Genomic DNA, 11,236 nt, shown 5'->3' on the forward strand with positions numbered 1-11,236 from the left:
GGACACTTGCCTCACTCCACTCTGCATTGTACTGGCTGCTGAGGGCTCTGGGGAGCCTGTGAATGCTGAGTGGTCTCAACTTCTAGATTTCTTTGCTCTTATTGCCATCTCTTCTCTTTAATTTCAGCATATCACCCATCTCTTCAAAACTCAGCTCCTGACCGCAGTGTTTCTAGCCTGTTGCCTCACCAAACTCTGTAAGTTCAGCCTTGGCACAGTCTCTGTTTCCCATAGTGGAGATCCAAACACCAATCCTATGCATCATACAAGCTTCCAGGACCGCTCTGTTCTGGAAGCAATGTCCCCAAAGTGCCTTGGATGCTGGGGAAGAAAGAACATGGCCACGAAGTTCAGCACCTGCTACTGTGCTCAATGCACTCGTCACAAAGAGAAAAAAAGAAAAAGCCCTTCTTCTCCATAGGATGGCAGCCTTCTATGGCAGAAGCATAGAGAATCACAGACTCAGAGAAATGGGAAGGAAAAGGAAGAAAGAAGTAATTTAGAGATGAGAGAGCCAGACAGGTGATAAAAGGAGCAGTGATGCTGATGATGTAACTGGTACTGGGAGAAAAAAAATCTTCCTCTAGTAAAAGTCAACTAATAATAAATAAATAAATAAATAAATAATAAAAAATAAAAAACCTGGAAAGGGAAATTTGACATCCATTTACAGTTGGATAGGGTTGATCATAGGAAAGTATTGATAACCCAAATATTCTTCCACATAGTATATAAAATATTAGGGATCAGAATAGCTGATATTTAAAAGCTTGAAAATATATTAAATGCACCCCATGAGGCATTCACATAAATAAATTAGGGAAACTATGGTGTTTTGAGTGAGTGAGTCTCAGTGAAAAGACAGAAAGATGTCCTTGTCTCCAACCCAGTGCTCTTTAAAAGGCACATTCTTATGAGCCAATGCAAATGACTGAGTCATGTGTATTTTTGGAGAAGTATCTTTGGCATTATAAAAAGATCCTTGGTATTAAGAAGGCTAGATATAACATGAAAAATAGTCAGCAAATGACCATGTGCAGTAGAATGTTGTGACATTTTCAGAGAGCTCATTTCTTAGAACAGTCTCTCCTCTGTGCCCGTCTATAGAGCTGCTAGGTCTGCTGAGATCATACCTCTCTGGGATTCAGTAGAAGAACTATTTTTACATGTGCAAATGGATCAGGGTCTCTGAAATAAAACTGCTGGGCTAGAAACTCCATTATCATACAAAACCAAAACACATCTTCACTCGCCACTCACAGATTGCCAGCCACTGGGGGATGAGCAAATGCATTTATTTTGCTTTGATATTCAGAGCAGTACAGACATACATTTATAGTTCTAGAAAGAAAAATCATTTCTGAGTCATTGCTTGTTCACGATTATGAAGCTATTCTACCCACTCTATGGTAGTGGGATTAGTTTGGGGGAATATTTGTCCTACAGTCCTATTTAAAATGCACTTCATTGATTTGACTCATTCATTGTTTTTGGGAACCTTTCAAAATATAAACTAATTTAATAACAACTAACACTTACTCAGCGTCAGGCAGCTTGAAGCATTTAACATGTGTTTACTCATTGATTCCTCAGTAGGGTGATTCTACCTTCCACCATTAAGGTGAGTTCTTTAACTTTGACAACTAATTGAGAATTTGACAATTAGAGCTTCCTACTATGATGACCAGAAATGAGGCAAGAATGAGAAACTAAGCTCATCTGTCAAGTCAAGAGATCAGAACATATCCTGCCATAAGCCATGCAGAGCCCTGGAGGCTGAGAAATTAAGTTGCTGAAGCTGACAAATGACTCCTGCTGCACTTGGAATTCTTGGGAAGAGTGATATTTAACTAAAGGCTACAATACTTGTCTCAGTGCGGGGATTTGATACAATTCTAGAGATCCAATGCACAAAATTTGTGCAAGAGTAGGACTTCCTTCCCCTGGCTGCCAGCAGCCGCTTCCCTCTGGCTCCTGGGACCCAGGCTTGCTTCCCTCCAGCCCCTTCGTCATCCAGCAAGATATCCAGAATCCCATCTGGTCTAATTAGTATATTACCCTCTTATTATTATAGATGAACTATGAATAAAAATTGAAAATGTAGGTATTTAGTAACTAAATATGTGCCCATGTTTTAGTCCAACACCGTTTCTTAAGAATCTTTTCTAAAATGTGCCTAGGAAGGCTTTTATAAATAAGTTCTGCCCAGAGCCTGTCATTTGTGAAGGTAGTCATTGGTCTACCCTGTTAAGTATGTTTTACATGGATACAGACAATCCTATCTAATAGAAAGAATATGCTAATTGACCCTCACACCTTTGCAAAGATGGCAGCGCCCAGTCAATAAGGAGAGAATATGCTAATTGATTGACCCGTCCTCAAAAATGACAGTGCCCAGTCCCTTCAGCTCTGCTGGGGAGACAGGCACCTGGCACTGCCAGGCCTGCACCCAGACAGCCACAGCCACTCTGCATGCCTTTCTCCAGAGTCCCCCAGTCCCTTCAGCCCCCCAGCTGCCCAAGGCCGGCTGAGGCTCAGGTAAACCAGGGCTGGCCAAGGCTTGTGTTTCTGGCAATGGCAGTAGCAGAGGTGTGATGGGGCATCGCCTTTCCCTGATTGCCAGGTTGCCTCCTGCCCCTGAGGGCTCCTGGACTGAGAGGGGGCAGGCTGGGCTGAGAAATGTCCCTCCAGTGCATGAATTTTCATGCACCAGGCCTCTAGTATTGGCAATAAAAGAATTCATCCCCATTACACTGGGATTCTAATAAATCAATGGATTTGTAATTAGTTTGCCATTGGAGAGAGTTGATGACATCTGAAACGTTTCTTAAATTCCCTTATGGCTTAGGTATGTTCTAGGAAACCAAGATGTAATCAGCAAGAGAGTCTCCTATCCTATAATAACTAAAATCTAAAAAACACAATTAATTCAGTACAGTAAACCAAGGATAAAGGAAACTTGAATGCTGGTGCATTAGTATCAGGGGAGCTATGAGCACCACTCTTTACTTCTTCGTGGTATTTATTTTATGCCATAAAACTTTCTTAGCCCCATGTGGGCTACATGCATCACAGCTTAAAGAGTGCTTCCCCATATGGCAGAAGTGATTGCCTTTAATGAAAAGTTTGTCTTTAAATAATTATTTTTTCAGATTGGACTAAGGTCATTAATGACTGTTCCACTGTTACACAACAAAGGATGCATTACCAAAAGTCTCCAGTTCCCATTCTTTGTAAACTTACAATCTGACGTCCAGAGGATAGGATAGGATGTACAGTATATAGCAGACCCATTGGATAATGAAAGGCAGTGAGGATGAACCACAAGTTAAATGGTGAGTCAATTCTGTCAAAAATCTCCCATCTCAGTCACTCGAAGGCCAGCTTTATGGGGAGAAATGCTCATTGACAGCCCTCCAGCCTGCTGGGTACAGAGCTGCTTCCTCTGAACACGGGGGGGGGGAGGACAGGTAGTGCCACCCTCCTGGGGTGTCTAGCAGCCTTTTCCCACACCAACAACAGCCAGCCAGCATGATGTTCCCATGAAATGCATTTTTCAAGTGCTCTATAAGAATATAGTTGGATTGAATTTTAAATGTATCCAATGAAAAATTGTTTAATTTTTGTTCTCCTTATGATCAAATAAAATAAACGGCATAAGTCACCTTAAACTAATTTATTTTTCTAAGTCCTTTAAATGACCTTCCCAAACAAATAGCTTTTTCCCTTTCAAGTAAATAATGCAAAGCCTTGGCTTTATCACGGATCCTAAAAATTGGGAAGGCATTTTACTGATGCAACATTTTAGCGAATCACAACCCAAATATAAGAGAAAAAGGTTTTCTTTCTTGCTTTCCAGCACTGTAGGCCATAAAGTAAGTCAGGCAGAGTATAAATATATAAAAATGCATTACCGAAAGCAGTGAATTTAACTTAGCAGATGTCTTTCTACATTGAAATAAAGCAGTAACTTTTGGAAAAGTAATTTTTCATGGTTGTCATTCTAAATGTTTAGAGTGGCAGTATAGCACTTAATTAAAAAATATATGGTCTTCATTTCAAGCACACAAAGCTTAATATGGACATAAACAGCCAAGGTACACATAAGATGAAATTAAAGTAGGTTCAAACAGAAACAGATGTGCAGAGAATTGTTTGGATTTTTTTTTCCTGCAGATGGAAGACAGTCTCTTGAAGTGAAATTCTCTACCCTTGGTGCTCTGAATGTCTCTAAACCAGACTTGAGTAAAACTGCTCACTGCAGTACTGAGAGCTGTAAAAAGAAATAACCCATCTGTAAGGGATAAAGCTTATTCCCCTCTTGGAATTCTATATGGTACCTAAAAGGTGTCAGTATGGACAAATTTCAAAAACATGATGTCTAGTGAAAAAATTGCAAAAGAGACACATATGGAATACTATATAGAAAACACACAGCAATATTTTATACTAGAGTCCAAATGCATAAAATTTGTGCAAGAGTAGGCCTTCCTTTCCCCCGCTGCCAGCACCGGCTTCTCTCTAGTATTCAGGAACTGGGCTTCCCTTGAAGGATGTCCAGTCTAATTAGCATATTATGCTTTTATTATTATAGATTATTTATAGAGTCAAATTAAAAAAAAATTTAAATATATATGAAGATGACACATTCCAACTTCTAGATAGTGATTATCTTTGTGGAGGAATAAAATGAATGAAGGAATTAGGATTTAGGTATCTATGTAATTTTATTTTGAAAGAAAGAAATCAGATGAAATTTGACAAAAAAAAGTTAAAATCTGTTAAATCTGGAAACAGTGCTATACTGCTACTCTACATGGGTTGATATTCTCTTATTTGTTACTAGTTTAAAATATTTTATTAAAAATTATGCCCTAACCAGTTTGGCTCAGTGGATTGAGTGTTGGCCTGCAGACTGAAAAGTCCCAGGTTCAATTTCAGTCAAGGCATGGATATTGGTTGCAAGCACCTACCCAGTACAGGGTGTGCAGGATGTAGCTAATCGATGCTTCTTTCTCATTGATGTTTCTAACTCTCTATTCTTCTCCCTTCCTTTCTGTAAAAACTCATAAAATATATTTAAAAAAATTAAAATTAAATTGAAAAGAAATCAAATACCTGTGTATGTATTTTATCACACACACACTAATAAAAGAGGAAAATGCTAATTGACTGTACCTTCGCTAAACCCATAGCCAATCAGAGCGAGTATGCAAATTAACTCAACAAAGATGGCAGTTAATTTGCATATGCTGAGGGAGGAGTGAAGACTGAAGACAGCATAGAAGGAAGAGGGAGGAAAAGCAGAAAGCTAGGTGGCTGCCAGAGGGACAGAGTAAAAGCACCGGTGGGGCTGGGTGGGGTGAGGTGGGCTGGTGGCAGCAGCAGTGGCGTGTGTGGCCACTGCAGCTGCTTGCAGGAATCTTCCTGAAGCGGGCCCTTAGTGTGTGTGTGTGTGTGTGTGTGTGTGTGTGTGTGCGCGTGTGTATATATATATATAATATATATAATATATATCCATGTGATAGTAAAGAATACAATGTTAAATTCACACACTTAGATGGGAATGACTATTGCCATTGGTTACAGGATTTGACAACTGTTGCAGAGGACATTATTCTGAGAATAGTAGTAAATCATGATTTACTTATCATGGTAGTTGTAAGAGACAAATATATGCTTCCAAACAGATGGAGTAAAATAAGAACCGTGACTTCTAAGAAAAATTCTGTGATGTTTAGGATTCAAACTTTCCTGGACAATCTATAAGAAACAAAAAGATTAGAGGGGAAAATAGGATGGATAATTATTTCAATTCTTATTTCTGAGTCAGAAAGAGGCTCAAAATTTTGACATGAACCCATAAGTGCTTGATTATATTACTTAAACCTTAAGATTATTATGAATGCTCTACAACTGCAAACATGCTATCTGATTTTTAATTATTTGTACCATTTTCTAAAGCATTAATGGAACAAAGAAAGCTTAGTGACAAATGGAATATACTGTGTTTAAAAAAGATTCAGGCTTATGGAGGTGTTGAAGAGTAAAATTCCTCAGGAAATCAACCATGTGTTTTGTGCCTTATCAGCTCTGCATAAATAATACAGCCTGTCTGCCAAATTAAGAATCTCATAATAGGTTGCTCAGATGGTGTTATTAGGGAGAGACTGGACTGTGCTGTGCTCTCCTGAAGGAAGTGGATAGATGACATTGGTGGATAAGGAAACTGCATATTAATGGCAAGAACACAAAATTAAAAATGACACCGTAAGTGTGAGATAGGAAAGCAGACTGTGAAAGGATTTTAGTAAGACAAAAGAATTCTCTTCATGAAATGTGATTAGGCATCTGTTATTAAAAAAAAAAAGGAAATAAAAGTACTATCAGGACACGTTTTACTGACATTAATGATTAAGCAGTGGGATTGCATCACTCCCTTTATTTTTTAAAATTTCCACTCTTGATAGCTGAATACTAAAGCTGGTCTCAGACATGAGTAATTTTAGCCTAGAAGCTACAAGAAACAAAGAGTATTTGGAATGAAGGTTGTGAAGTCAAACATTGGAGCTTCCCCAATTAGTAATAATGTAGTTATATTAGATATTGATAGATTCCCCTCCCAGATGTTTTTGTTTGTTTTAAAGCCTCACCTGAGGAGATTTTTCCATTGATTTTTAGAGAGAGTGAAAGAAAATAGGGAAAGACAGAGAGAAATATTGATGTGAGAGAAACACATTGGTTAGTTGCCTCCTGCACATGCCCTGATCAGGGCCCTGGCCAAAGAGGAGCCTACCACTGAGGTACATGCCAAATTGGCTTGTCCCCAGATGTTTTTTTTCCCCCAGATGTTTTTTAAAACACTATATATAACCTTAACAGAGACAGGGTCCTTGCAAAATAAAATATTCTAAGTAGCCATTTAATTAATGCCCCAAACACAGGATAGTATTAAAATCCACTTGGGATCCTTATAGAGTTTTAAAAATTATAGCAGCTCTAAAAATTAAAATGTTTATAGTAACAACTGCATTTGGATACTATTAATGTTATAATTCAGATTCCTTTTTAACTGTTTCCTTGAAATTGATTTCTCAAGTTTCCTACATCATTGTCACTATTAAATACTAAATTCAAAGAATGATTATTAAATAATTATTCAAGATGATGCTATAATGTGAGGGTAAAAAACTAAAACAAGTTTACAGCTCATTCCTTGTTTGTAAGAAAAGTATAGTATCTAGTAAGAGCTATTCAGGAAATGTGTTATCAGGGAAGACTTTATCAGGGAGTTTAAACTGGGTGTTGAATGATTCTTCATATTTTAAGAGCCAAGGCTAGAAGAAAAAGTGTCTAAGAAAAATAAGCTATTTCAGGCCCAGTAAAATCAGTTATTTCATGCCCACTTACATAAGATGAAATTTAATGCCAAAAATGACTTTGTAGCTGAGATTTAATTAAACTAGGGATACTTGCTATAAGAACATGCAGAAATTTCCAAAATAAATTAGTGGTTCATAACCTGAGAATTTCAGAACCCTGGAGAGCACTGAAATTTTTTCAAGCAGTCCACGAATGGAATCTTAGCCCAGGCAATAGAATTAACAAATCATACCATCAGCAACTATGCACCACTATCTTTCAAAAGTCATTGTGAGTGATAAAGAATGTATTCACTTCATAGCACTATCACATTTTCTCAACCAGTTACACTAACAGGGGTCTTCAAACTACGGCCCGCGGGCCATATGCGGCCTGCAGAGGAGTCTGATCCGGCCCGCCAGGTTTTTTGGGCAGTGAGCGCAGCCGAGGTGTTACAGTAGGAATTAGTAGTTCATATAGTCCGGCCCTCCAGCTCTCTGAGGGACCGTGATCTGGCCCCCACTTTAAAAAGTTTGAGGATGCCTGCTAGAAGAATAAATACTGATTCATATAATTTTATTGATTTAATCAGATTAAAGAAACTAAACTATATATAATATATATTAGATTAGATTATTATTTTGTCTGCATTAATAATATATTATGAGTATGTGTTGTTGTTTTTTTATATTTCATGGTCTGCTTAAAATAATACAGTGATCTCTTCAGGGGTCTGAAGTTCTCAGGTTGTGAACCACTAATTTATTTTAGAAATTCCTGCATGTTCTTATTTTAAAAAGAGAGGAAGAGATAGAGATAGAGATAGAGATGAGAGAGAGAGAGAGAGAGAGAGAGAGAGAGAGAGAGAGAGAGAGAGAGAGAGAAAAGAAATAGAAAAACATCCATATGAGAGAGAAACATCATGAGCTCCAACTGGGGATTGAACCTGGAATCTAGGTACATGCTGGGACGAGGAATCATTTTCAACCTTTTGGTAAACAGTGTGATGCTCCAACCTACTGGACCACACAGCCAGAGAATAACTGTTTTTTACATATATTTTTTAAATTTTTCAATTATAGTTTACATTCAATGTTATCTGTATTAGTTTCAGAGGTACCATGTAGGGGTTAGAAAATCATGTACTTTATAGAGTAATCACCCAATGTTTCAAGTACCCACCAGGCCCCATACATAGTTATTACAATATTATTGATCATGTTTATAATTTACATCTCTGTGATTATGAATATGGTTTTATCTGAACAAATATCAGGCTTACAAATAATTTCAAAACATTGACTGGTATTTGTCCTATTCTATACTTTATTTAAACATTCCTTATTATTAAAAATTTAAGTTGTCCCAATATTTCACTTTTATAAGGTATGTAAACATTTTTGCCATGGCTAAAAATGATATGCTCTCTTAATTATTTTAGGATAAGTTTCTATATGTGAAGTTGCTAAGTAAAAAATTATATACTTTTAAAGATATACGTTGTTAAATTACCTTCTCAAATTTTGTATCATTACTAGAGGCTCAGTGCATGAATTTGTGCACAGGTGGGGTCCCTTGGGTGGCCTGCAGGGATAGGGCCCAAACCTGCAGTCCAACACCACCTGCAGCTCTACCTGCCACTCCCACTCATCCTGGCCCCACTGTGCCTGCAGCCGGCTCACACCCAATGCCCAATCAGTTCGAATCTGGAGAGGCTTGCGCCACCACAGCAGCATCACTCACCAGCGATGAGCCCTGAATCTGGTGCCCTCCCAAGGGGAGTGGCCTGCAGGATAGGGATAAATTTGGCTCTTAGACATCCCCCTAAGGGTCCTGGATTGTGAGAGGGCACAGGCCAGGCTGAGGGTCCCCACCAGTACACGATGGGGCTGGGGAGTGACTGTGGGAGGGCTTCAGGGCATGTCTGGTGCTGTCTTGCCCAGTCCCAATTGCTGGACACCACCAGCAAGCTAACCTACTGGTTGGAGTGTCTTCCACCTGGTGGTCATAGTAACTAATTGACCAGTTGACTGTTCCCTGGTGGTCAGCACACATAATAGCAAGCAGTTGAGAGGTCTTAGCATATCATTAGCGTATTATGCTTTTATTATATAGGACATGCTCCTTCCAGCATGCTGCAAGAACACTACTTTAACTGCTAATATAAAACAGTATTAGATAATAAAATGGGGCACTCATAGTAAAAAATATTAGAAATTTTAATGTTACAGCTAAATGGTATATAAACTACACAGAGAATAAGCATATTTACTTATATGTGGAACCTAAAGGACAAAATAAATGAGCAAACAAAACAGAAACAAGCTCAGAATATAAACTGATAGCTGCTGGGTGGGAGGGGAGATGAGGCCAGGAGAGAAAAGGAAGGGATTAAGAACTATTAAGTGTTTGTAACAGAATAGTCCTGGGGATGTAAAGTACAGCATAGGGAATATAGTCAATAATCATAATAATTAAGAGCTAATATGTTAATGGTTGGGACACCGTAACATGTAACGACCAATCTCAGGAGGCTGCCTGCACTTGTGAGGTGGGGCATCTCTCCAGAGATGGGGCAGAAGCGGGAAGGCACCCAGAGGAGGACCATCCCAAGCTGGGGAGGGCAGGGATGAGAGCCCTTAGCACCCCTTCACCAGTCCTTTGCCATCCACTGCTCACACTCAGAGCACCCCATTGACCACTGCCAGGGTGCAGGCGGGAGGCTTCCATGCTCTCCTCTGGTGCCATGATGGGGTGGAGCCACCACGTTATTCTGGAGATGGGGCAGAAGTGGGCAAGTGCCTGGAGAAGGCGGGACCAGCCCGGGGAGACTTAAGGGACTGAGGGTAGAGTTTGAAGCAGCTGGAGAAAGCCAAAGGGGTTGGGGGCAGAGCAGTGGGTGGGTGGGTGGGTGGGGCCATGTGATTTCACACGCTGGGCTCCTAGTATTCTAAGAACTATGTATGGTGTCAGCGGGTGCTAAACTTACCAGGCGGCCCACTATGGAAGTTTGTATAAATGTCCAACCACTATGCTAGATACTTAAAAGTAATATAATACTGCATGCAACTATAATTGAAAAATAAAAGTAAAAAATCTTTAAGTCTTTTATGTGTGTCTCAGATTAACAGACAAGCTTCCCATAGTTATCAAGAGCTGCACACAGTGCCTCCTGTCATCAGCCACTCATACGCTGCCTAAGAGATAGTCCCTTTGTTGAAAGCTTTTTATTTTTGTAGCCTCTAAGAACTGAAACTCAAGGCCTACCGAGCAAGGAAACCAATACAGTATGAAATACCTGCTCTCCCCATATGAACAAGCATGTGAGAAAAATGCTTTCCCTTGTTCCTTCCATAGGAGCAGGATCCACAAGAGAGGAATGATAAGAGTGAAAATGTGGTCGCTGAGAATGTGGCAGCATTCTTCCAATTTATCCAGAAAGAAGAAAGCAATAGAATTAGAATTTCTATCAGTTTGGGAAACTTAGAAAAAAAAAATACCTTCAAGGCAAACATTTACTGTTTTCTGTGTGTAGTAGTGGGGAAAATGATTTGTTGGAAATGATTATAGTGATTAAAGTACATAAACATTTTACCTCTATTTGATTTCTTTTTTTTTTCATTTTGTTTTTTTGTTTTTCATTTACAGAGGACTGAAAAATATTCTTTGAAAGGAGATGTAGGAGTAATTTCTATTCATTACACTGAAATCTCTGAGCACATATCAATAATCTTATTCCTATAACATGAAAGTAAAAAGTATTTCACCTGAGAAAGTGAAAACTATTATGTGAATAGGGAAAGAAAGAAATTTTAAAAAACGTGAAGTCCTTTAAAATACATAGATATTATATTTAATTCTATACCTAGGTCCC

This window comes from Pipistrellus kuhlii, unplaced genomic scaffold (genome assembly GCF_014108245.1).
Source record: "Pipistrellus kuhlii isolate mPipKuh1 unplaced genomic scaffold, mPipKuh1.p scaffold_m20_p_1, whole genome shotgun sequence".
In the NCBI taxonomy this organism is placed as follows: Eukaryota; Metazoa; Chordata; class Mammalia; order Chiroptera; family Vespertilionidae; genus Pipistrellus; species Pipistrellus kuhlii.